The sequence below is a fragment of the Salvelinus namaycush genome, chromosome 23 (assembly GCF_016432855.1).
Source record: "Salvelinus namaycush isolate Seneca chromosome 23, SaNama_1.0, whole genome shotgun sequence".
NCBI classification, from domain to species: Eukaryota; Metazoa; Chordata; class Actinopteri; order Salmoniformes; family Salmonidae; genus Salvelinus; species Salvelinus namaycush.
Window position 1 is genome coordinate 21,608,194 of NC_052329.1, and position 26,002 is coordinate 21,634,195.

General features: G+C 44.1%; 1 pseudogene; it reads left to right on the plus strand.

Annotated features, from left to right (window-relative positions):
- Positions 1-1,293: 1,293 nt before the first annotated feature.
- LOC120018533 lies at positions 1,294-21,590 on the plus strand (annotated as a pseudogene).
- Positions 21,591-26,002: the final 4,412 nt, after the last annotated feature.

The following is a 26,002-nucleotide window of genomic DNA, read 5'->3' on the forward strand; positions in this document are numbered from 1 at the left end:
TTTTCGAACAAACTCTATATGTATGTTGTAATTGTCAGGACCCGGTGCGAGAAACAGTCACTAATAATCGTCAGAACCCAGAAGATGAGGCAGACACAGCAGTACTAGAGATGGTGGTTTAATTAAAGAACAAAATCTTCAGGCAAAGAAACTAAATCCACAATGTCCAAAAATAAAGCCAAGAGGCACAAAGTGGAAATCCTCCAAAATACAAAAGAAACTCCACAAAGTGGTAAAAAACAGCAGGGAAAAACAAACCTCAAAAGACTACTCAAATAATACACAAGAACTAAACCAGAGAACCTCTGGAAAATCCAACAAGAGAAATATCTATATAAAACAAGGCTTGGGCTGGGGCTGGGTGCTAACTTACAAACACTGAGCAAGGAACTGAGGAACACACAGGGTTTAAATACTAACAAGGGAATGACCTACAGGTGCAAACAATAATTAGAGCAAGAAAAACAAAAAGGTACAAAAAAGGTGCAATGGGGACATCTAGTGACCAAAACCCGAACAGTCTTGGCCAAAACCTGACAGTAATATGATGTTACAGGAGTGTCATCGGAAGAATTCTGAGAAGGTTAGTGAAAAAATTAATATATTTTGGCGATGATTACGTTATCGCTCTCTTTGGCTTGAATCAATGCTCGGGTAACGTTTGCACATGTGGTATGCTAATATAACGATTTATTGTGTTTTCGCTGTAAAACACTTAGAACATCTGAAATATTGTCTGAATTCACAAGATCTGTGTCTTTCCATTGCTGTGAGCTGTGTATTTTTAAGAAATGTTTTATGATTAGTAATTAGGTAATTCTCGTTGCTCTCTGTATTTATTCTAGTCGAGTTGTGATGGTGGGTGCAATTGTAAACTATGATTTATACCTGAAATATGCACATTTTTCTAACAACCTATCCTATACAATAAATATGTTATCAGACTGTCATCTGATGAGGTTTTTTCTTGGTTAGTGGCTATCAATATCTTTATTTGGCCGAATTGGTGATAGCACCTGATGGAGTAAGAAACTGATGGAGTTAGAAAAGTGGTGTCTTTTGCTAACGTGGTTAGCTAATAGATTTACATATTTTGTCTTCCCTGTAAAACATTTTAAAAATCTGAAATGGTGGCTTTATTCACAAGATCTGTATCTTTCATTTGGTGTCTTGGACTTGTTAATGTGTGAAAGTTAAATATTAAAAAAAAATTTTTTTTTGAATTTCGCGCCCTGCACTTTGAGCTGGATGTTGTCATAGGTGTACCGACCTCGGGCTTGCAGCCATAAGATTAAACAGAAAAACAAAAAACATAAACGTGGCAAGCATCGGACGAAAGGAGAAATCGAACGGGAGAACAAGGGTACGTTTGTGACGGAGGAATGTGTCCCTTTCTGTTGCTGGTTGTAGCCATGGACGTGCTGCTGCTGTGCTGCCGAACACGTGCTTCAAATTCTGTTTCGAACGTAACGTTAGCTGTGACAAATTAATATCATCAGATGTGGAAACTCCATACTTTCAGTGGTCGATTTTAGTATGTACAGCTTGTTGGGGCAAACACAAAAAATGTTTTGGGGATACATGACAGCAAAGGCACAACACTAAACAATACATTAATTGTACATCTATCCCTCCAGTGATAATGCTAAATTGTAATTATTTAGCCTATATGGCATATTTATTGCCTACCTCCCTACTCTTCTACATTTGCACACACTGTACAGATTTCTTTCTATTGTGTTATTGACTGTACTTTTGTTTATCCCATGTGTAACTCTGCGTTGTTGTTTTTGTCGCACTGCTTTATCTTGGCCAGGTCGCAGTTGTAAATGAGAATTTGTTCTCAACTGGCCTACCTGGTTAAATAAAGGTGAAAAATTAAAAATAATAATAATTGCGCTATGACGGTGACAAACGGTGCTCACATACTGTTAGGGCGTACTGTCCCAACAGCAGTCCCAACACATTACCACTGCCGCACCAGGCTAACAACAGAGCCTTGTCTGGCAGCAAAACAGTTCATTCAGCCTAATTTACTTCCTTTAAAAAAACAGCTGATATGGCTGACTTGCTTAACCCTGGTTGTTTTCCGGTCTGTGGGACCCATTTTCAATGTTTACTAAAAGAAAAATGATAAAATGAATAATTTTTCCAACCTGAGACTCATTGGCCTTTGCTCATTTTCTGGGAAGAACATGTTAAATAACACATTTTCATTGAGTGCACACTGCGCACCCCCTACAAATGTATATTACATATGTGGACCTGAGGGTAATAAAAGTGTGTATGTGTGTATGTGTGTGTGTGTATGTGTGTATGTGTGTATGTGTGTGTGTGTGTGTGTGTGTGTGTGTGTGTGTGTGTGTGTGTGTGTGTGTGTGTGTGTGTGTGTGTGTGTGTGTGGATGAAAACCAGTAAAAATGAAACAAGGTTTGCTGAGTGCCTTCACTCTGTCTTCCTCCTCCCTGGGCCTGCTGTTTCAACATATCGCCAATAACCTGTCTCCTGCTTTTCTCGCACACTGTACCCTTTGTAGTGTGTGAAACTATACAATGTCTTGTGGGAACCTGCACAATGTTATTACAGTACATTATTTTGATACATTGTAAAGAAATCTGTATTTTCCCACACTACCCTAGCCAGGTGCAAATTGGGGGAGGGACACAACAAATATATAGCTTTGCATGTGTGGCTCCTTACCAAAATCAATCAGTATGGCAAAAGTAATCTCTCCTCAGAGGGCCTTAGAAATAATTTTTGCAGAGAGAGCTGGTGTGAGCTAGTGTGGAAAGAGCATCTTCCACTTTGGAAGATGAAGAATTTTCCGAATATGAGGATCATGTCTCATGTTGGAAGAAGAGGATGAGATTGACCCTCAGCCAGCCCGTCAGCAGCCAGCCCAGGACGAACCCGTTGGCAACCAGCTCATCAGCAGCTGGTCTTCTTGCCCAAGGAATGAGCCACCCCGCATGGCTGCCAATATGATAAGGATGCAACCAGGGCCGACGCGGATGGCGGTTACTCATGTCTTCTTTTGAATTATTCATCCCAGACACCACCCAGAAAATCATTCTGGACTGCACTAATTTGGAGGGAAGGTGTGTTTTTGGAGAGAGACATGGAAGGAGATGGACCAAACTAATTTACATGCATACTTTGGGGTTCTTCTCCTTGCTGGTGTTAAGATCCAATTAGGAATCAACAGAATCCCTGTGGGATGCAGAAACTGGCAGAGAACTTTTCTGTCCAACAATGTCTCTGGAAAAATTCCACATTATTTCCAGGATTATCTGCTTTGATAACTGAGACACCAGACCTGCTTGGCTGCAGAGACAAGCTAGCTGCAATCAGGTCAGTGTGGGACAAGTGGGTGGTCCGCCTTCCCCTGTTTTACAACCCTGGGCCCAACGTTACTGTTGATGAACACCTTATGCCACTTAGGGGCCGCTGCCCCTTCAGGCAGTACATACCGTCTAAACCCGCAAAATATGGAATCAAGATCTGGGCTGCTGTGATGCTGCTTCATCATATGCGTGGAACTTGCAAGTGTATACAGAGAAGCCAGATAGAGGAGCCCCTGAGAAAACCAAGGGATGTGGGTTGTCCTGGACTTGACACAGGGACTCTGAGGCCACAACATCACATGGGATAAATGTTTTACTTCGCACAAGCTGGGACAGGAGCTCCTCAAGAGGAAGCTGACGATGATAGGAGCAGAACGAAAAAACAAGCCAGAGCTCCTACCTTAGCTGTTGAATACACGTAACAGGCCTATCAATTCCTCTAAGTTTGTGTTCACGGCCGACACATCCCTAGTGTCCTACGTGCCAAAGAAAGGCAAAAATGTGGTAGTCATGAGTACGCTGCATAGGGATGGGAGAATCTGTGGCCAGGAACATCAAAAACCAGAAATCATAATGGATTACAATGCCACAAAAGGAGGAGTGGACAATTTAGACAAGTTGGTGACTATTCTACTGTCACGCTGTACGTTACTGGTGGAGAAGTCAGGTGCAGGAGAGCAGAGTTGTGAACAGGCGCACACTTTATTAAGGCAGAGGCAAATAAAACAGACAGACGCCACTGCGTCAAAACCTCCAGCCAAAGGTAAAAGTGCTATGCGCGAAACAGTCACAAAAAGGGAGCAAATGTTGTACAATAAACATCCCTCGTGAAAAGCCACGGAATAACGGAAAAACCCAGCCTGGCGGGTACACACGAACATGTAACAAAAACAATTTCACACAAAGACATGGAGGGGAACAGAGGAATACATTCATGCAGTGTGATTAAGGATTGAAAACCAGGTGTGCAGGGAACAAGATAAAACAAATGGAAAAATGGAGCGGCGATGGCTAGAAAGCCGGCGACGTCGACCGCCGAACGCTGCCCGAACAAGGAGAGGAGCTGACTTCGGCGGAAGTCGTGACATCTACAATGTAGAAAATAGTAAAAAATTAAGAAAAACCATTGAATGATGAGTAGGTGTGTCCAAACTTTTGACTGGGACTGTGTATATATATATATTTTTTACATTGTTTGCAAACTGATATGTGACACGTATTAATGACAAAATAACAACGAGCCCCCCCCTGCCCTGAATGACGGGTCATCACTGCATACTCACTGCATACTTACTCGAATCCAGGCTGCATCACATCCGGCCGTGATTGGGAGTCCCATAGGGCGGCGCACAATTGGCCCAGCGTTGTCCGGGTTTGGCCGGGGTAGGCCGTCATTGTAAATAATAATTTGTTCTTTGTTCACATCCGGCTATGTTCACATGGATACAGCCATAGCCGGATGTGCTACAGCCTGGATTCAAACCAGGGACTGTAGTGACACCTCTTGCACTGAGATGCAGTGGCTTAGACCGCTACGCCACTCAGGAGCAACAGCAATGAGCAAACAGTGGTTGTATTTGATGAACGCTTATTGAAAATGTATAGATTTCAGCAAACAATGAAAGGCACGCAACTACAGAGGACGAACATAGGTACATAATTTACATTTTTGAAGTAATGACCTTGGGCAAGTCCATGTAGTAGGAGCTAGATTCCACAAAGCCTGGTCTCTACTCCACACCTTTGGTGGATCATCAGAAACCTCCTTCACCATGGAGAGGCGTTTAGTCCATTACCCTTACATCAACTGTAATTGTCTATCTGCTAGTGCACATGTTGGTAGCCATGCCCTTTCATGTGTTTCCATCCTGATCTGTCATTCACCTTTGAATGATGTCATCCCCAACAGGTAGAGTGTCGGTGACGGCTCTTACCAAAAAACAGAAGAAAGAGGCGAGAAAGCTGGACAAACGACACAAAGCCAACCAGCTGCGGCAAAATAAGAAGGACCTGGTAAGATGCTCTTACATTTGACACAATGTCACTTTGGAACCACAGCGGTATAAATCAGGCAAGTTAAAAGTAGAGTCAGCTTTATGACATTGCAACGAGCAGCACCGCACATATTGAGATGAACGCGATGCAAGACTTTGCAGTCACACAGAGTATATGCTACAACGTGGTAGCTATGGGACCAAAATAGATGAGAAGTTCAGCATCAATGCACTCTTAGTTGTTTTGGAAATCAGCACGATATTGCTATTACTTCGTACATTGCTGAGTCTACCTTAAATGCTACGTGTCTGTCCTGTCCAGGTCCTGGCAGAGAAACGTCATCTGGGCAGCAGGGATGGTCCCCCCCACCTGGTGGCTGTGGTGGCCCTCCATGCAGGTGTAGATGCTGAGGCTGTGACCAGGCTGCTGCGGTGTGAGGCTGGCGGGCTGGTGCGTGAGGAGAAGAGTGTGTATGGGGTCAGTGACAGCTTTAGCCTGGTCATGCCCCGCTTCAGAGGTTCACCTTCCTCCACCCAGACACCGGTAGCTCACTGACTTGGCTACAACAATTTGTTTATGTTGTGAAAACTAAAGTTCTATAGATACTGACTATAGTTTATGTAAATGTAATCCATGTCTGGATGTACTGAACGTTTATAAGGGGCATTCTGAGTCATTCATCTACATTGGATATTTATTCATTTAGCGGACGCTCTTATACAGAGCGACTTAAGACGTCCGCATGCTTCCCATCCGAAGTGTTTGTGCATATATTATGATGACGTTTATGTTAGTTTTGGACTTGGGAGGTGGCATTTTCTGGGGGCAAGCTGAAGTTCGGAGCCGAAGTCTACGCTCCTTCGTTGGTGATTGGTCAACAGTAGAGATTCTTCTATAAACTCTGTCATTCAATGAGAGACAACTCACTTTCATGCACATTTTTTAATTGAGAAATACTGCACCAAACATCTTAGGTAGATGTTAAATTGCGCTACTAAGATCTCTGCAAAAACATCATTTAATTATAGATTTCTTGAGATATCTTAGATAAATTCTGACTATTTTGAGGAAGTGTATACTTGCTATGGTGTCTCAAAATGGACAAACAGTACTATTGTCATTATATTTATATTTTTTAAGCAGAGGTTTTCTCAGGGAGTATGCGAGCGCACTCGTTTGGTTCGGCTAGCCGAGTTTGGCTAGGCACCAGCCGAACTGAAGCATGCTGACTCATTTACAGGAGCAATTAGGGTTAAGTACCTTGCTCAAGGGCACATCGACAGATATTTCACCTAGTCTGCTTGGGGATTCGAACCAGCTACCTTTAGGTTACTGGCCTAACGCTCTTAACCGCTAGGCTACCTGCCGTCATTCGATGCTGATGCTAGTACTAATCCGACAACATAATCTCTGACTCTATTCCCTCCCTCTCCCTTCTCTCTCTAGCTGACATGCACTCTCTACTGGATGTGGTGAAGGTAGCAGATAGTCTGGTGTTTGTGCTGGACTCTACAGAAGGCTGGAACAGTTATGGAGACTACTGCCTCTCCTGTCTCTTTGCACAGGGGCTACCAGCCCATTGTGAGCTTCCATACAAGCTATCCAAAAAAGATGCTCACAGTGCACTTTATTTTTTTCAACTTGCTGATTAGATAAATGTTTAGCAGATGACATACTGTAGATATTATACTGATTCCTTTATTCCAAATCTCAACTACCCCATCCCTTTTTTCTCTGCATCCACTGTCATCTCTATCCTATATAACCTCCACTTCTCTCTCCCCCAGCTCTGGTGTGTCAGGGTGTTTCAGACCTAGCAGTGAAGAAGCGTGTGGACTCACGGCGGGTGCTAGCCAAGATATCCGAAATCCGCTTCCCTGGGGCGCGCCTCTTCCCTCTGGACTCAGACCAGGATGCCACACTGACCTCAGACACCTGGGAACACAGAGGCAGAGGAGGTTGGGCTTCCGCTCCCGTCGGCCTCACCTCCTGGCCCAGCAGGTCTCCTACACCCCCAACAGCTCTGAGAAAGGGAGAGAGGAAGCCCCCACGGGCCTGGGGACCCTGAGTGTGTCTGGGTATGTTCCGAGGCTGCCCTCTGTAGGTGGACAGGCTGGTGCACATCTCTGGGTTTGGAGACTTCCAGCTCAGTCAGATCGATGCGCCCATAGACCCCCTTCCCGTCAACTCTATGACCCCTCGCCCTGCCAAGCCTGGGAAGGAAGGAGACGTAGGCATGCAGGTGGGTCAGTTTCTCTCTCTCTCTCTCTCTCTTTCCTAGGGCTCAGGTCCTCTGGGAGGGGAGAGAAATGGGAGGATTAGAGGGAACGTATTTAAGTTCACACAGGACAAAAGATAGGATAGACTGACCCTAGCTTCCCGGCACATACAGGTGAAGTCGGAAGTTTACATACACCCAGGTTGGAGTCATTAAAACTAGTTTTTCAACCACTTCACAAATTTCTTGTTAGCAAACTATAGTTTTGGCAAGTCGGATAGGACATCTACTTTGTGCATGACACAAGTAATTTTTTCAACAATTGTTTACAGACAGATTATTTAACATAACTTCACTGTATCACTGTATCACTTTAGAATCTTCTGATAGGTTAATTGACATCATTTGAGTCAATTGGAGGTGTACCTGTGGATGTATTTCTAGGCCTACCTTCAAACTCAGTGCCTCTTTGCTTGACATCATGGGAAAATCAAAAGAAATCAGCCAAGACCTCAGAACACAAATTGTAGACTTCCACAAATCTGGTTCATCCTTGAGAGCAATTTCCAAACGCCTGAAGGTACCATGTTCATCTGTACAAACAATAGTACGCAAGTATAAACACCATGGGACCACGCAGCCGTCATACCGCTCAGGAAGGAGACGCGTTCTGTCTCCTAGAGATGAACGTACTTTGGTGCGAAAAGTGCAAAACAATCCCAGAAAAACAGCAAAGGACCTTGTGAAGATGCTGGAGGAAACAGGTACAAAAGTATCTATATCCACAGTAAAACGAGCCCTATATTGGCATAACCTGAAAGGCCGCTCAGCAAGGAAGAAGCTACTGCTCCAAAACCGCCATAAAAAAGCTAGACTACGGTTTGAAACTACACAAAGATCGTACTTTTTGGAGAAATGTCCTCTGGTCTGATGAAACAAAAATAGAACTGTTTGGCCATAATGACCATCGTTATGTTTGGAGGAAAAAGGGGGAGGCTTGCAAGCCAAAGAACACCATCCCAACCGTGAAGCATGGGGGTGGCAGCATCATGTTGTGGGGGTGCTTTGATGCAGGAGGGACTGGTGCACTTCACAAAATAGATGGCATCATGAGGAAGGAAAAATATGTGGATATATTGAAACAACATCTCAAGACATCAGTCAGGAAGTTAAAGCTTGGTCGCAAATGGGTCTTCCAAATGGACAATGACCCCAAGCATACTTCCAAAGTTGTGGAAAAATTACTTAAGGACAACAAAGTCAAATCAAATGTATTTATATAGCCCTTCTTACATCAGCTGATATATCAAAGTGCTGTACAGAAACCCAGCCTAAAACCCCAAACAGCAAGCAATGCAGGTGTAGAAGCAAGTCAAGGTATTGGGATGGCCATCACAAAGCCCTGAACTCAATCCTATAGAAATCCTATCAATCCTATTTGTCGGCAAAACTGAAAAAGTGTGCGAGCAAGGAGGCCTACAAACCTGACTCCGTTACACCAGCTCTGTCAGGAGGAATGGGCCAAAATTCACCCAACTTATTGTGGGAAGCTTGTGGAAGGCTACCCAAAATGTTTGAACCAAGTTAAACAATTTAAAGGCAAGGCTACCAAATACTAACTGAGTGTATGTAAACTTCTGACCCACTGGGAATGTGATGAAAGAAATAAAAGCTGTAATAAATCATTCTCTCTATTATTCTGACATTTCACATTCTTAAAATAATGTGGTGATCCTAACTGACCTAAGACAGGGAATTTTTACTAGGATTAAATGACAGGAATTGTGAAAACTGAGTTTAAATGTATTTGGCTAAGGTGTATGTAAACTTCCGACTTCAACTGTAGACTATTGCAGCATAGATACTGGAGGCTGAGACGCGGGGGTCGGGGGACACTGTGGCCCTGTCCCACGATACCCCCGGACAGGGCCAACCAGACAGGATATAACCCCACCCACTTTGCCAAAGCACAGCCCCCACACCTCTAGTGGGATATCAACAGACCACCAACTTACTACCCTCAGACGAGGCTGAGTATAGCCCTCAAAGATCTATAGCCCGAGGGAGCACAAAACCCAGACAGGAAGATCACGTCAGTAACTCAATCCACCCAAGTTGAGTATAGCAACGTAGCTACCACGTTGCACGACGTGACGCTCCCTTCCTAGGGACGGCATGGAAGAGCACCAGTAAGCCAGTGACTCAGCCCCCGTAATATGGTCAGAGGCAGAGAATCCCAGTGGAGAGAGGGGAGCCCGCCAGGCAGAGACAGCAAGGACGGTTCATCACTCCAGTGCTTTGCTGTTCACCTTCGCTCCTCCTGGGCCAGACTACACTCAATCATAGGACCTACTGAAGAGATGAGTCTTCAATAAAGACTTAAAGGTCGAGACCAAGTCTGCGTCTCTCACATAGATAGGCAGACCATTCCATAAAAATTGAGATCTATAGGAGAAAGCCCTGCCTCCAGCTGTTTGCTTAGAAATTCTAGGGACAATAAGGAGGCCTGCGTCTTGTGACCGTAGCGTCCGTGTAGCTATGTACCAAATCGGAGAGATGGGTATGAGCAAGTCCATGTAATGCTTTGTAGGTTAGCAGTAAAACCTTGAAATCAGCCTTAACAGGAAATGAGTAATATTACTGGAGTAATATGATAAATATTTTTGGTTCAAGTGAAGATTCTAGCAGCCCTATTTAGCACTAACTGAAGTTTATTTATCAGTTTAGCTGGAGAGTATAGCATTGCAGTAGTCTAATCTAGAACTGACAAAGGCATTGTTTAGCTTTTCTGCATTTTTGGGCACAACATTTCTGTTACGGCTATCGTCATATTCTTCCTCCTCCGACGAGGAGAGGCGAGACGGATCGGACCAATACGCAGAGTGGTTAGTGTTCATAATGATTTATTAAAACGAAACTGAATACTGAATTACAAAACAAATAAACGAAGTGCATAAACCGATACAGTACCGTGTGGTGCAACAAACACAGACACGGAAACAAACACCCAACAAAACACACGTGAAACCCAGGCTGCCTAAGTATGATTCTCAATCAGGGACAACGATTGACAGCTGTCTCTGATTGAGAATCATACCCGGCGAACACAAACATCCCAACATAGAAAATCAAACATAGACAAACCCACCCAACTCACGCCCTGACCAACTAAATAAATACAAGAAAAAGGAAAACAGGTCAGGAACGTGACAATTTCAGATTTTTGCAATGATACGAAGATGGTCACAGCTTATCACAGGCTGATATCATTACATAGAAAATTGACAGTGATTTAATGAATAATTTACAAACTATAGTGAAGGCATTTATCAGTGCTGCTTCTGCTTGTTGGCAGTACGTGCTAACTGCTCTCTCTGTGTTTCAGGATGGTGGTGTTGATGAGGTGGCGTCAGTGCGGGTGCTGATGAAGGCAGACCCAGCTCGCAGGGAGAGTCTGCAGGCCGAGGCAGGGGTAGACCCCATGGATGGAGAGCAGACCTGGCCCATTGATACTGAACTGCTGGAGGCTGAAGGTGAAGGGAGAGAGTGGACAGAGTTATAGAGGGTCGTTACATTGAATTACATGATAGATTTATGGTTGCAGTGCTGTTGTTGGCATCCATTGTATGGGTACTTTGAACTGGTTCATGTCAACACATTGAGTTTATTATTGTCTTTGGGTTTACAATGTAATGAACTTTTTAAATAAATGTTCTCCTTCCTCCCTCGTCCTTCCCTCAGAGGCCAGAAAGAGCAAGCGTGCTATGAAGGTGCCTAAGGGGACATCAGACTACCAGGCCACGTGGATTGTGGATGAGGAGGATGAGGATGGCGAGAAGGGTGAAGTGAGCACGGACGATGAGGAGGATGAGGACGCGATGATGGACGAATCCATAGATGGAGAGGACCTTAACTCTCAGGTGGTGAGTAGAGAATACAATCCACAGCCTGGGAAACTGAAAAGTCTGCACAGAAGAATACTTATGTATGTATTTTTCCAGCACATACATTAGTTTCAAGTTTTATTGTTACGTGCCCAAGTACAGTGAAATGCTTTTCTTGCAAGCTCTAAACCCAATAATGCAGTATTCAAAAACAATGTAATAGTAAAAATAACATAAGGAAGAGCAAAGACACTAGAAATAAGAACAGGAGAAAGTAAGAAGCTATATACAGGGTCAGTTCCAGTACCATATTTACAATGTGCAGGGATACTGGAGTGATAGAGGTAGATATGTACAGTGGGACAAAAAAGTATTTAGTCAGCCACCGATTGTGCAAGTTCTCCCACTTAAGAAGATGAGAGAGGCCTGTAATTTTCATCATAGGTACACTTCAACTATGACAGACAAAATGAGAAAAAAAATACAGAAAATCACATTGTAGGATTTTTAATGAATTTATTTGCAAATTATGGTGGAAAATAAGTATTTGGTCACCTACAAACAAGCAAGATTTCTGGCTCTCACAGACCTGTAACTTCTTCTTTAAGAGGCTCTTCTGTCCTCTACTCGTTACCTGTATTAATGGCACCTGTTTGAACTTGTTATCAGTATAAAAGACACCTGTCCACAACCTCAAACAGTCACACTCCAAACTCCACTATGGCCAAGACCAAAGAGCTGTCAAAGGACACCAGAAACAAAATTGTAGACTTGCACCAGGCTTGGAAGACTGAATCTGCAATAGGTAAGCAGCTTGGTTTGAAGAAATCAACTGTGGGAGCAATTATTAGGAAATGGAAGACATACAAGACCACTTATAATCTCCCTCGATCTGGGGCTCCACGCAAGATCTCACCCCGTGGGGTTAAAATGATCACAAGAACGGTGAGCAAAAATCCCAGAACCACACGGGGGGACCTAGTGAATGACCTGCAGAGAGCTGGGACCAAAGTAACAAAGCCTACCATCAGTAACACACTACGCCGCCAGGGACTCAAATCCTGCAGTGCCAGACGTGTCCTCCTGCTTAAGCCAGTACATGTCCAGGCCCGTCTGAAGTTTGCTAGAGAGTATTTGGATGATCCAGAAGAAGATTGGGAGAATGTCATATGGTCAGATGAAACCAAAATATCACTTTTTGGTAAAAACTCAACTCGTCGTGTTTGGAGGACAAAGAATGCTGAGTTGCATCCAAAGAACACCATACCTACTGTGAAGCATGGGGGTGGAAACATCATGCTTTGGGGCTGTTTTTCTGCAAAGGGACCAGGACGACTGATCCGTGTAAAGGAAAGAATGAATGGGGCCATGTATCGTGAGATTTTGAGTGAAAACCTCCTTCCATCAGCAAGGGCATTGAAGATGAAACGTGGCTGGGTCTTTCAGCATGACAATGATCCCAAACACACCGCCCGGGCAACGAAGGAGTGGCTTCGTAAGAAGCATTTCAAGGTCCTGGAGTGGCCTAGCCAGTCTCCAGATCTCAACCACATAGAAAATCTTTGGAGGGAGTTGAAAGTCCGTGTTGTCCAGCAACAGCCCCAAAACATCACTGCTCTAGAGGAGATCTGCATGGAGGAATGGGCCAAAATACCAGCAACAGTGTGTGAAAACCTTGTGAAGACTTACAGAAAACGTTTGACCTCTGTCATTGCCAACAAAGGGTATATAACAAAGTATTGAGATAAACTTTTGTTATTGACCAAATACTTATTTTCCACCATAATTTGCAAATAAATGTTTTAAAAATCCTACAATGTGATTTTCTGTATTTTTTTTTCTCATTTTGTCTGTCATAGTTGAAGTGTACCTATGATGAAAATTACAGGTCTCTCTCATCTTTTTAAGTGGGAGAACTTGCACAATTGGTGGCTGACTAAATACTTTTTTGCCCCACTGTATAGGGGTAGGGTGACTAGGCATCAGGATGTATGACAGAGTAGTAGCAGTGTAAATTAAGATTATGTGTGTAGAGTTAGTGTAAATGTGTGTGCATGTTATGTGTGTGAGTGTGTGGAGTCCTGTGAGTGTTCATAGACAGTGCATAAATGAATGTGAAGGTCAACTCAGTTGGTGTAGCCATTAATACAGAAGAAAGAGTGACAACTGTTACGCTGACCTCGTCCTGTCCCAGGGCATTGGGTGCACTGCTAAGGTGTTTGTTTACGTGTTTGTTTACCCTCTGCCTGTTGCAATAGTGAAACCACTAAAGGAAAGTGTAAGCAGACAGGGTAGTGTAAGGAGAAGAGGGTGATCCTACAGTCTGAGTTGATTGTTGAGATGTCTGAGCTGATGTGGGGTGATGCGGAAGACTTCAGGGGGAAGCAGCTCAGACAGGACAGTGATTGGTGGAGAAAAAAAGTTGCGGCGCCGGACGGTGTGTGGTTGGGGGTGGAACAAAACAGTGTATACGTAACCCGTGGTTGGTCTGCAGCGCAGCACCACTGTTTGTTTTCTCAGTGTCTGCCTCTGGGCTGTAGTGCCAGGCTGCTCACCGTGGCAACAATAGTGTTTGGAGCAAGGGTCCCGAGAGAAGCCACCTGACTTCCTGCTCCGCGGACACAACTTCCTGTCTGGACCAAGGGAGGGACGGCCATTTATTTATAGCAGCCCTGCTTGAAAGAAAGGGGGAAATTCGTCTTTGGAGAAAAGGTTCAGCTCCATTTATTTTCTTTAATCGTTATTAGAATGTGTTTGATGTTGGGGTTGGACAGGATTGAACATCTAGGAGATGTTAACAATGGAGGAAAGGGTGCTGGGGATGATCATGATTATTATTATTATTACAGCTGGATTTGTTCTGAAGGTTGTGAATCGACCCCATGCAGTGTGGATTTCCCTCTCATGTATCTCTTGCTTACTGTAATGCCACTTCTGTGAGAACCACTTGTACACTTCTTCTAACTTCCTTGGGCCAACACCATTAGGTTTATAAGTAGTATAATGCCCTTGGCTTGAACCTCATTAACACCAGTAGTTCACATTACATACGGTGCCTTCGAAAAGTATTCAGACCCCTTGACTTTTCCCACATTTTGTTACAGCCTTATTCTAAAATGGATTAAATAAATCAAAATACTCAGAAATCTACACACAATACCCCATAATGACAAAGTGAAAAAACTGAAATGCCATATTTACATAAGTATTCAGACCCTTTGCTATGAGACTTGAAATTGAGCTCAGGTACCTCCTGTTTCCATTCATCATCCTTGATGTTTCTACAACTTGATTGGAGTCCACCTGTGGTCAATTCAATTGATTGGACATGATTTGGAAAGGCACACACCTGTCTATATAAGGTCTCACAGTTGACAGTGCATGTCAGAGCAAAAACCAAGCCATGAGGTCAAAGAAATTGTCCGTAGAGCTCCGAGACAGGATTGTGTCAAGGCACAGATCTGGGGAAGGGTACCAAAACATTTCTGCAGCATTGAAGGTCCCCAAGAACACAATGGCTTCCATCATTCTTAAATGGAAGAAGTTTGGAACCACCAAGACTCTTCCTAGAGCTGTCAGCCTGGCCAAACTGAGATTAAGGTAGCCCCGCCGCACCTCTCTGAGGGGTTGGGTTAAATGTGGAAGACACATTTCATTTGAATGCATTCTGTTGTACAACTGGCTAGGTATCCCCTTTCCCTTCCCAATCGGGGGTCTTGGTCAGGGAGGTAACCAAGAACCCGATTGTCACTCTGACAGAGCTCTAGAGTTCCTCTGTGGAGATGGGAGAACCTTCCAGAAGGACAACCATCTCTGCAGCACTCCACCAATCAGGCCTTTATGGTAGAGTGACCAGACTGAAGCCACTCCTCAGTAAAAGGCACATGACAGCCCGCTTGGAGCTTGCCAAAAGGCAACTAAAGACTTTTAGATCATGAGAAGCAAGATTCTATGGTCTGATGAAACCAAGATTGAGCTCTTTGGCCTGAATGCTAAGCGTCACGTCTGGAGCAAACCTGGCACCATCCCTACGGTGAAGCATGGTGGTGGCAGCATCATGTTGTGGGGATATTTTTCAGCGGCAGGGACTGGGAGACTAGTCAGGATCGAGGCAAAGATGAACAAAGCAAAGTACATAGCGATCCTTGATGAAAATCTGCTCCAGAGCGCTCAGGACCTCAGACTGGGGCGAAGGTTCACCTTCCAACATGACAACGACCCTAAGCACACAGCCAAGACAACGCAGGAGTGGCTATGGGACAAGTCTGAATGTCCTTGAGTGGCCCAGCCAGAGCCCGGACTTGAATCTGACCGAACATCTCTGGAGATACCTGAAAATAGCTGTGCAGCAACGCTCCCCATCCAACCTGACAGAGCTTGAGAGGCTCTGCAGAGAAGAATGGAAGAAACTCCCCAAATACAGGTGTGCCAAGCTTGTAGCGTCATACCCAAGAAGATTCGAGGCTGTAATCCCTGCCAAAGGTGCTTCAACAAAGTACTGAGGAAAGGGTCTGAGTACTTATATAAATGTGATATTTAAGTTTCTATATTTTTTATAAATTAGCAAACATTTCTAAACCTGTTTTTGCTCTGTCGTTATGGGGTGTTGTGTGTAGATTGAAGAAAAACTAAATTAATACATTTTAGAATAAGGCTGTAACTTAACAAAATGTGGAAAAAGTCATGTATATGATGTAGTATGTACAGTAGCTCTACAGTAGAAACTAGGGATGGGGGGATCGATACAGTTGCATATCGTCGGGATATTATTTTTGACGATATATTGTATTGACAATATCGCAATATTATTTTTGCGCCAGATGGCTGTACTTTCACCAAAATTCCACCATATTTACTTCATAGCTTGTTTAATAGGGAGCCAATTTTGTTTTCAGCACTTTTATTTCAATGACTGATCAACACTAGTTTTCTCATGGCTCTCTTGTCCTTCTGCAGCAGACATATAGTGAGCAATATGTTTGGAACATCGAATCACAATAAAATCACAGTATCTAATCGCAATACATATAGAATTGTGAGAATCGCAATACATATTGTATCAGCACCCAAGTATTGTGATAATATCGTATTATAAGATCCCTGGCAATTCCCAGCCCTAGTAGAAACATCCTGTCTTTTTCCATTTGGTTTAGGATGCTGCCTCAGGTTGTGGCTCGGAGGAGGATGAGGAGGAGGAGCTGAATTCCACATCAAACAAGGGTGGATCAGACCAGCGCTATGATGAGCACATGGACGAGGCAGAGGAAGGGGAGGGGTTAAAACGCTACCGGGAGGCTCGGGCCAATGAGAGGTTCCCAGATGAAGTGGACACACCTCTAGACCAATCGGCTAAGAACAGGTAAGGGCATGACTATCATATTGTCTATCAAATACACAGTGGCCCCTTTTCCTTCAGTACTGTATAGGACCCTCTGCTCTTAATGTAGGCTACAACACAGCGGGGCTGTCTAAGCAAAACCATTCAAACGATCCATGAAAAAGACATGTAACATCCACAGTCGACCCATGGCTCACATACAGGTAACTGCCAAAATAAAGGAAACGCCAACATAAAGTGTCTTAATAGGGCGTTGGGTCGCCATGAGCCAGAACAGCTTCAGTGCACCTTGGCATATATTCTAAGTGTCTGGAACTCTATTGGAGGAATGCGACACCATTCTCACGAGAAGTTCCATAATTTGATGTTTTGTTGATGGTGGTGGAAAACACTGTCTCAGGCGCTCCAGAATCTCCTATAAGTGTTTGATTGGGTTGAGATCTGGTGACTGAGACACACACACCGTTTAAACAACTCTATGCTCTTTTGAGACCCCTGAGATCTCTTCTAGCCATAGTAGCCAAAATAAAGGCAATTTCTGCATTTTTATACATGACCTTAAGCATGATGGGATGTTAATTGCTTAATTAACTCAGGAACCAAACCTGTGTGGAAGTACCTGCTTTCAATATACTTTGTGTCCCTCATTTACTCAAGTGTTTCCGTTATTTTGGTGGTTACCTGTACGTTGAGTTTATATTTACATTTGGAAAAATGGTCAAGCAGAATGTGATAACCTTGATGAACAGCTCATTTCCAGCCAGTGACTTGATCCTGGCCTGTGGTCAAAGAGTCAAAGCACTCCAAGATGTAACATTTCCTTTAGCAACACTCAAGGGAAAGTCTGAGGAGGGAGGAATGTACCAAACTTGTCTGAAACATCTGGTCATATGTAGTAGACAATGCCTTCGAGCCGTTAACGCCCAAACTTTACTTTCCAGGACGTCCTGGCCAAGCGTAATTATTTAGCTATACGTTGACGTTGCTAATTTCCTGTGTGCTCAGGTTCCAGCGTTACAGGGGCCTGAAGAGTTTCCGCTCCTCCCCTTGGGACCCCGTGGAGAACCTGCCTGCAGACTACTCCCGCATCTTCCAGTTCCAGAGCTTTGAGCGCACAAGCCGCCGCGTACTGGCTGAGGCTGCGCAGGAGGAAGAGGGGGCCATGGTAAGAGTCTGCCGTGTGTGACATTCTGTTTCATCCCTGTCCCCTCTCTGTGCCCCCCCCATCCATTAACCCTGCTCTGCTCTCTAGGTGGGCTGGTATGTGACCCTCCATGTAGTGGATGTTATCCCCACGGTGATGGAGAGTGTCCAGACAGGCAGGCCTCTGGTGCTGGTCTCCTTACTGCCACATGAACAGAAGGTATACAGTACTGGCATACTCCTGAATGAATGTGTCTTAAGTCTGAAAGTTAAGAATTGTAACCCATTTCTGCTGTAAAATATGTTGCTAAAAGTGTAGACAAACTACAGAATAATAGAAATTCTGAATATATATATTTGTATATTATAAATATGCACTATATATACAAAAGTATGTGGACACCCCTTCAAATTAGTGGCTATTTCAGCCCCACCCGTTGTTGACAGGTATATAATATCGAGCACACAGCCATGCTATCTCTATAGACAAACATTGGCAGTAGAATGGCCTTACTGAAGAGCTCAGTGACTTTCAACATGACACCGTCATAGGATGCCACCTTTCCAAAAAGTCAGTTTGTCTCATTTCTATCCTGCTAGAGCTTCCCCGGTCAACTGTAAGTGCTGTTATTGTGAAGTGGAAACGTCTAGGAGCAACAACGGCTAAGCCGCAAAGTGGTAGGCCACACAAGCTCACAGAACGGGACCACAGAGTGGTGAAGTACGTAGTAAAAATCGCCTGTCTTGGGTTGCAACACTCACTACTGAGTTCCAAATGGCCTCTGGAAGCAACATCAGCACAATAACTGTTTGTCGGTAGCTTCATGAAATGGGTTTCCATGGCCAAGCAGCCGTACACAAGCCTAAGATCACCATGCGCAATACCAAGCGTCGGCTGGAGTGGTGTAAAGCTCGCCACCATTGGACTCTGGAGCAGTGGAAATGCGTTCTCTGGAGTGATGAAATCACGCTTCACCATCTGGCAGTCCAACTGACTAATCTGGGTTTGGCGGATGCCAGGAGAACGCTACCTGCCCGAATGCATAGTGCCAACTGTAAAGTCTGGTGGAGGAGGAATAATGGTCTGGGGCTGTTTTTCATGGTTCGGGCTCGGCCCCTTAGTTCCAGTGAATGGAAATCTTAATGCAACAGCATACAATGACATTCTAGATGATTCTGTGGTTTCAACTATGTGGCAAAAGTTTGGGGAAGGCCCTTTCCTGTTTCAGCAAGACAATGCCCCCGTGCACAAAGCAAGGTCCATACAGAAATGGTTGGTCGAGAGCGGTGTGGAAGAACTTGACTAGCCTGCACAGAGCACTGACCTCATTCCCATCAAACACCTTTGGGATGAATTGGAATGCCGACTGCGAGCCAGGCCTAATTGCCCAACATCAGTGCCCGACCTCACTAATACTCTTGTGGATGAATGGAAGCAAGTTCCCAAAGAAATGTTCCAACATCTAGTGGAAAGCCTTCCCAGAAGAGTGGATGCCGTTATAGCAGCAAAGGGGGGACCAACTCCATATTAATACCCATCATTTTGGAATGAGATGTTCAACGAGAACGTGTCCACATACTATTGAACGTGTGTGCGTGTATTTGTGCGTGTGTACAGTGCCTTCGAAAAGTATTCAGACCCTTGGACTTTTTCCACATTTTGTTACGTTACAGCCTTATTCTAAAATGGATTTTAAATAAAAATCCTCAGCCTTCTACACACAATACCCCATAATGACAAAGAAAAAAACTGTTTTTCAGACATTTCTGTACATTTATTCAAAGTAAAGAACAGAAATACATTATTTACATAAGTATTCAGACCCTTTGCTATGAGACTCAATTGAGCTCAGGTGCATCCTGTTTCCATTGATCATCCTTGTTGTTTCTACAACTTGATTGGAGTCCACCTGTGGTAAATTCAATTGATTGGCATGATTCAAAGGAATTGTCCGTAGAGCTCCTAGACAGGATTGTGTTGAGGCACAGATCTGGGGAAGGGTACCAAAACATTTCTGCGGCATTGAAGGTTCCCAAGAGCACCGTGGCCTCCATTATTCTTAAATTTAAGAAGTTTGGAACCACCAAGACTCTTCCCAGAGCTGCCCGCCCGTCCAAACTGAGCAATCGGGGGAGAAAGGCCTTGGTCAGGGAGGTGACCAAGAACCCGATGGTCACTTTGACAGTGCTCTAGAGCTCCTCTGTGGAGATGGTAGAACCTTCCAGAAGGACAACCATCTCTGCAGCACTCCACCAATCAGGCCTTTATGGTAGAGTAACTCTAACTCCTCAGTAAAAGGGTTACAGCCCTTGCAGTTTGCCAAAAGTCACCTAAAGACTGTCAGACCATGATAAACAAGATTCTCTGGTCTGATGAATCCAAGATTGAACTCTTTGGCCTGAATGCCAAGTGTCAACTTCTGGAGGAAAACTGGCACCATCCCTACGGTGATGTATGGTGGTGGCAGCATCATGCTGTGGGGATGTTTTTCAGTGGCAGAGACTGTGAGACTAGTCAGGATTGAGACAAAGATGAACGGAGCAAAGTACAGAGAGATCCTTGATGAAAACCTCCTCCAGCCAAGACATCGCAGGAGTGGCTTTGGGGCAAGTCTGAATGTCCTCGAGTGGCCCAGCCAGAGCACGGACTTGAACCCAATCAAACATCTCTGGAGAGACCTGAAAATAGCTGTGCAGCAACGCTCCCCATCCAACCTGACAGAGCTTAAGAGGATCTGCAGAGAAGAATGGGAGAAACTCCCCAAATACAGGTGTGCCAAGCTTGTAGCGTCATACCAAAGAAGACTTGAGGCTGTAATCTCTGCCAAAGGTGCTTCACCAAAGTACTCAGTAAAGGGTCTGAATACTTATGTAAATGTGATATTTCAGTTTTTATTTTTTATAAAATTTGATAACATTTCTAAAATCCTGTTTTTGTTTTGTCATTATGGGGTGTTGTGTGTAGATTGATGAGAGAAACATTTTAGAATAAGGCTAACTTAATAAAATGTGGAAAAAGTCAATGGGTCTGAATACTTTCCGAAGGCACTGTATATAGATAGATAGAAGTTATAATTCTAACAACCCTAGCTTATGGTCTTATTAACACTATAGTTCATCAGAAACTATTCTTCCAGTTCCTTACCCCTTGGTTTCTTTCTATCCTCTGTGATTAGATGTCAGTGATGCACATGCTGGTGAGGAGACACCCCAGCAACACAGACCCTATCAAGTCTAAAGAGGAGCTGGTGTTCCACTGTGGATTCAGGAGGTCCAGGGCCTGCCCCATCTTCTCCCAGCACACATCAGGTTGGGGGACCTGGCTAAACTGCACCATTTATGTCTTGAACAAAATGATCTATTGAATAGAAAGTATGGCAAATATGCTGACACTGTGGGGACTGGAGTATTGTGTGTTGGCTAGCTTTCAGCACTTTAGCATTAACAAAGCAAGTGATGGAACCATGTCTACAGTCAGTGTTCGGCTCAGTGTTGTATCTAACCTGTGATTGGCTCTCTCTCCACCCGACAAGCACAAGCTGGAGCGTTTCCTTCGAGCCCCCACGGTGGTTTCTGTATACGCCCCCATTACATTCCCCACCGCTGGGGTACTGCTCTTCAGACAGAGGGAGGATGGAAAGGGTCTGGATAGAGGGATGTTTGGCTGAATTAGTATGTCTCTATCTGTTTGAAGATGGGGAAGACCAGAGGAACACACTGCCATTCTTTGCTTCTGTGTTCATATAAATGTTTGTGTATCTGATGTGTGGCTGAATTAGTATCTCTAGCTGTATTTGAGCCTGTATCTCTCCTGCGCTCCCGAGTGACTCAGTGGTCTATGTACAGCTCAGTGGGGATGTACACATACAGGTGTACTATATGGGTTTTGGAGTCTGTTCTGATGGACTGTGGCGATGACATTTTCACTCCAAGAGATGCATTGTCATTTGTATTAAATAAAACCAATCAGACCAAATCACTTGTTTATTTTTATTTCATTAGAAAACGTCCTTGTGGTCCAGTTAGTTTGTTTCCTGGCCATTAGATGGCAGCATTGTGTAAGAGGAAACAGGCTCTTTGTTGCAGTGACTGATAACTGGGTGGAACTGAACTCACTGATTATCTGAGAGCCATGCACTGTCATGTCCCTGTACTCAAACAATAAAAACTTGAAAAAACATGAAGAAAATGTTGAGGCATAATCAGAGGGAGCATGTTCAGATCAAAAATACAGTTGTACAGATTCCATTCTCAATTTCAACATGTTTAGCACATGAATTACACAGAAATATATCATCTGAACAACAATGATCACAATTTTGGATGAACTAGCTTGCCTTTCCTATTTAGGTCCAGTGCTCACTCTGTTTGGGGAAGTCTTCTCCAGCTCTTTCCACTGCCATTCCTTTAGGTCTTTACGTTTTATTCCCATATTGTAATTGTTTTTTTGTTTATTTTATGCAGATAGTGTACATTTCTGACGAAACAATTTCTGCCTGTTCAATTAATTTATTTGATTGAAAAAGTTTATTCTAAACACTTGGTTGACTGCTTATATCCTCCACACTAGCTACGGTCTCAGACCTTTACACAGTGCACCCCCCCCAACTCCCCGGTTGTCTCTCCCCGACCTGAAGACTCCATTTCATCACCAGTCAGACTCAAGCAGAGAGCGCGTGACCCCATGTTGGTCTCTCTGGATCCCCAACGCTCAACAGTTTTACATCCCTCCCCATCCTCATCTCATGCTTTGTGCTCCTCAGAGAAACAGTGATTTATGAATTGTAATATTTATCATAAAACTGCGCTCTTGCATGCTTGCAGCTCCCATTATTCATCCGGGGTCTCTTTTGGGACTGCACCAAAGAGGCATGCCAATATGTCTGGGAAACTAGAAGGTGAAGACTTGGGGTTGGAGGAGCGGAACATGATCCAAGAAATGGAGGCGGATCAAAAGTTCACTGTGTACATTTTTTCATACTGCGAATTTGATTACAGTGTGGAAAAAGTTGGAAAATAAAGATTAAACAATCGCACGAGTAATGCCTCTATTGCCTTGGGGGGCACGCCGGGAGCCCTGGACAGTTTTGCTGAAACACTCCATTTATTATCAGCTTTTTTTGATTTACTCGTGTGGATGGAGGCAAGGGCACTGAACAGTGATGTGTTGAACACATCTTGTTTAAAGCTGAAGGAAGGGGTGTGGCTGTTCTAGCTAGCTGTTCATGATCAGGGGGGGGGGGGGGGGCAATATCCCCACCCGCCATGGAGAATGTCCTTAAAGTAACACGTAAAAGAATAGGACTATGTCTATAGACAGCGTACACAAAATTTCCCGCCGACACAATTAATTTGAAACATAAAAATGCAGTTGTTTAGGGACCAACGGCGATGTGGTAACGCGGTGGAATCCAGCCTAAAAATAAGTGAAGTGTGTGCTTGGTACTGCTGGGTGCTGGCCATGGTCAGAAGGAGTTAACTAACGTGACTGACTGAGGCCTGCTCTGCTTGCTGCAGGAATGTCCTGTGGTTCCCAGTTCACTGCCACCACACTTAGCTGGCTCCCACTGAAGATATAATGGGTGAGATTTTTCCGTTGGATGCATATAAAGAGAGAGGGGGGGGCTAGTCAAGGAGAGAGAGATAAGGGAAGAACCCTTCTAGGGGTGTTCAATCTAAATAAAACCAGAGATGGAGAGAGAGAATGCAAAAGGGATCTATAGAACTGGGAAATTAGAATAAGAGCTGAAGAGGGAGAGCTAGGTGGTGTGGGTGAGGGAGAAGGAAAGCGAGAGTGTCTGGCGTTTATGGATAGCAGATGTGGTGCTGTGGGGTTTTGGCAGGGGCCGAGCGCGCCTGAATCCCGCACCGGCTGGGTGGCACCGGGGTGAGAGGGAGGTCACTGCACCGCAGCACACAGCCCATAAAACACAGAGAGGGAAGATAGGGAGAGAAGGAAGACTGCCTGGGCCTCACACACCAGCCTGGGACTCCAAGGCTGTGAGGGTGAGCAAATCACACTCACAAACACTATGCACTATGCACTATGCAGGTTGAGAAAAAACAATGATTTCCTAGACCAAGGATCTTAAAATTGGCCTGAGGTACAGGAAGGGGTCCACGAAAGTGAAAAATTGTGATTTTATGAATATCGCTAGCTGCAACAGAATACATACCATTGTGGATACAATTTGTATTTGTCTGTGTCCAGTATGAAGGACGGTACAGGTAGTTTCATGAGTCAATGCTAACTAGCGTTAGCGCAATGGCTGCGAGTTTACAGGAAAAGTTAGCATGCTAGCTATTCCTTTGATCCAACTCTGAGGAAGTAGATAAAGGGCTTCCTTGCCAAATTTTCTAACTATCCCTTTAATATGGAGGAAATTACAGTTATTGCTATTAATTACAGGGGTTTTTCTGTATAGACAATTCTTAGGCTGGCCGTCTAAGTGGTAATTTAGTTGACACTGAAAAACAGTTTGTGTCAACTTCAACAACCAAAACCAGATAGAAAGCATGCAGAAAAGATATTGAACTATATATATTTTTTATTAATACCATCTTTGAGAACAAACAATCAAAATAATAATTTATTTTTTAATTTAAACGGGCATTCAGGCCACATACCCATTGATTTTATTATAATGTTTGAGCAGAAGAACATAGCAGAAGAATGGCAAAATGCATAGAATCGCAGGAAATTAGCTTTAAAACTGCTAAATTGTCTCTCAGCTCCATGCCAACCTGTAGAATTGGCAAAAATTTGCTTTACAACAGCAAAATGCTCTCTACGCCGACAAGATACCTTTCCCGTTCGAGCAAATAGACTATGTTAGAGTGAACTCTGGAGACGTCAAAATAATGAAACTATCTACCAAAAATGTTAATTTAAAAATATTGATTACTTCTACTTGCCATTGACATTCACCTAATGATAAGACACAATTATACTGAACAAAAATATAAATGCAACATGTAAAATGATCCCAGAATAAAAGATCCCAGAAATGTTCCATAAGCACAAAAAACATATTTCTCTAAAATGTTTTGTACAAATGTATTTACATCCATGTTAGTGAGCATTTGTCCTTTGCCAAGATAATCCATCCACCTGACAGGTGTGGCATATCAAGAAGCTGATTAAACAGTATGATCATTACACAGGTGCACCTTGTGCTGGGGACAATAAAAGGCCACTCTAAAATGTGCAGTTTTGTCACACAACACAATGCTACAGATGTCTCAAGTTTTGAGGGAGCATGTAATTGGCATGCCGACTGCAGGAATGTCCACCAGAGCTATAGCCAGAGAATTTAATGTTAATTTCTCTACCATAAGCCGTCGTTTTAGAATACGGTATGTCCAACCGGCCTCACAACCGAAGACCTTGTGTAACCAAGCCAGCCCAGGACCTCCACATCCGACTCCTTCACCTGCGGGATCGTCTGAGACCAACCACCCGGACAGCTGATAAAACTGTGGGTTTGCACAAACGAAGAATTTCTGTCAGAAACCGTCTCAGGGAAGCTCATCTGCATGCTCGTTGTTCTCACCAGGGTCTTGACCTGACTGCAGTTCGGCATCGTAATAGACTTCAGTGGCCAAATGCTCACCTTCGATGGCCACTGGTACGCTGGAGAAGTGTGCTCTTCACGGATGAATCCCGGTTTCAACTGTACCGGGCAGATGGCAGACAGCGTGTATTGCGTTGTGTGGCCGAGCGGTTTGCTAATGTCAACGTTGTGAACAGAGTGCCCCATGGTGGCGGTAGGGTTACGGTATAGGCAGGCATAAGCTAAGGAAAACAAACACAATTTAATTTTATCGATGGCAATTTGAATGCACAGAGATACCGTGACAAGATCCTGAGGCCTATTGTCGTGCCATTCATTCGCTGCTATCACCTTGTGTTTCAGCATGATGATGGAAGCTGAAAATGTCCCAGTTCTTCCATGGCCTGCATACTCACCAGACATATCACCCATTGAGCACGTTTGGGATGCTTTGGATCGATGTGTAAGACAGCTTGTTCCAGTTCCCGCCAATATCCAGCAACTTGGCACAGCCATTGAAGAGGAGT